Source organism: Aedes aegypti, chromosome 1, assembly GCF_002204515.2.
Source record: "Aedes aegypti strain LVP_AGWG chromosome 1, AaegL5.0 Primary Assembly, whole genome shotgun sequence".
NCBI classification, from domain to species: domain Eukaryota; kingdom Metazoa; phylum Arthropoda; class Insecta; order Diptera; family Culicidae; genus Aedes; species Aedes aegypti.
This window is the reverse complement of record NC_035107.1, coordinates 138,465,690-138,468,057: the sequence shown is the minus strand read 5'-3', so window position 1 is coordinate 138,468,057 and position 2,368 is coordinate 138,465,690.

Sequence of the window (2,368 nt, the reverse complement as noted above, 5' to 3'; positions counted from 1 at the left end):
GTTTTGCTCAATTGATTCTACATATTATTGGCTATCTCACAGTATTTTTCAATATTTTTTTGAAAACAAAAGAACATTGCTTTAGAAGCACTTATTTGATTTTTGGAAAGTTTCACCATATCTGCCATATTGAACTTACTATTAAAAAAATACGCCATTTTTGAAAAATTACGCCTTCTGGGAGTTTTGCTCAAATTGAATTCTACATATTATTGGCTATCTCACAGTAATTTTTCAATATTTTTTTGAAAACAAAAGAACATTGCTTTAGAAGCACTTATTTGATTTTGGAAAGTTTCACCATATCTGCCATATTGAACTTACCTATTAAAAAATACGCCATTTTTGAAAATTACGCCTTCCTGGAGTTTTGCTCAATTGATTCTACATATTATTGGCTATCTCACAGTATTTTTCCAATATTTTTTTGAAACAAAAGAACATTGCTTTAGAAGCACTTATTTGATTTTCTAAAGTTTCAACATCATCTGCCATATTGAACTTACTATTAAAAAAAATACGCCATTTTTGAAAATTACGCCTTCTGGAGTTTTTGCTCAATTGATTCTACATATTATTGGCTATCTCACAGTATTTTTCAATATTTTTTGAAACAAAAGAACAATTGCTTTAGAAGCACTTATTTGATTTTGGAAAGTTTACCATATCTGCCATATTGAACTTACTATTAAAAAAATACGCCATTTTTGAAAATTACGCCTTCTGGAGTTTTGCTCAATTGATTCTACATATTATTGGCTATCTCACAGTATTTTTCAATATTTTTTTGAAACAAAAGAACATTGCTTTTAGAAGCACTTATTTGATTTTGGAAAAGTTTCACCATATCTGCCATATTGAACTTACTATTAAAAAATACGCCATTTTTTGAAAAATTACGCCTTCTGGAGTTTGCTCAATTGATTCTACATATTATTGGCTATCTCACAGTATTTTTCAATTATTTTTTTGAAACAAAAGAACTTGCTTTAGATAGCATTATTTGATTTCTAAAAGTTCACCATATCTGCATATTGAACTTACTATTAAAAAAAATACGCCATTTTTGAAAATTACGCCTTCTGGAGTTTTGCTCAATTGATTCTACATATTATTGGCTATCTCACAGTATTTTTCAATATTTTTTTGAAACAAAGAACATTGCTTTAGAAGCACTTATTTGATTTTGGAAAGTTTCACCATATCTGCATATTGAAACTTACTATTAAAAAAAATACGCCATTTTTGAAAAATTACGCCTTCTGGAGTTTTGCTCAATTGATTCTACATATTATTGGCTATCTCACAGTAATTTTCAAATATTTTTTTGAAAACAAAGAACATTGCTTAGAAGCATTTATTTGATTTTGGAAAGTTTCACCATATCTGCAATATGAAACTTACTATTAAAAAAATACGCCATTTTGAAAATTACGCCTTCTGGAGTTTTGCTCAATTGATTCTACATATTAATTGGCTATCTCACAAGTATTTTCAATATTTTTTTGAAACAAAAGAACATTGCTTTAGAAGCACTTATTTGATTTTCTAAAGTTTCACCCATATCTGCCATATTGACTTACTATTAAAAAAATACGCCATTTTTGAAAATTACGCCTTCTGGAGTTTTGCTCAATTGATTCTACATATTAATTGGCTATCTCACAGTATTTTTCAATATTTTTTTGAAACAAAAGAACATTGCTTTAGAAGCACTTATTTGATTTTCTAAAGTTTCACCATATCTGCATATTGAACTTACTATTAAAAAAATACGCCATTTTTGAAAATTACGCCTTCTGGAGTTTTGCTCAATTGATTCTACATATTATTGGCTATCTCACAGTATTTTTCAATATTTTTTTGAAACAAAAGAACATTGCTTTAGAAGCATTATTTGATTTTGGAAAGTTTCACCATATCTGCCATATTGAACTTACTATTAAAAAAATACGCCATTTTTGAAAAATTACGCCTTCTGGAGTTTTGCTCAATTGATTCTACATATTATTGGCTATCTCACAGTATTTTTCAATATTTTTTTGAAAAAAGAAACATTGCTTTAGAAGCACTTATTTGATTTTGGAAAGTTTCACCATATCTGCCATATTGAACTTACTATTAAAAAAATACGCCATTTTTGAAAATTACGCCTTCTGGAGTTTTGCTCAATTGATTCTAACATATTATTGGCTACTCCACAGTATTTTTCAATATTTTTTTGAAACAAAAGAACATTGCTTTAGAAGCACTATTTGATTTCTAAAGTTTCACCATATCTGCCATATTGAACTTACAATTAAAAAAAATTACGCCATTTTTGAAAATTACGCCTTCTGGTAGTTTTGCTCAATTGATTCTACATATT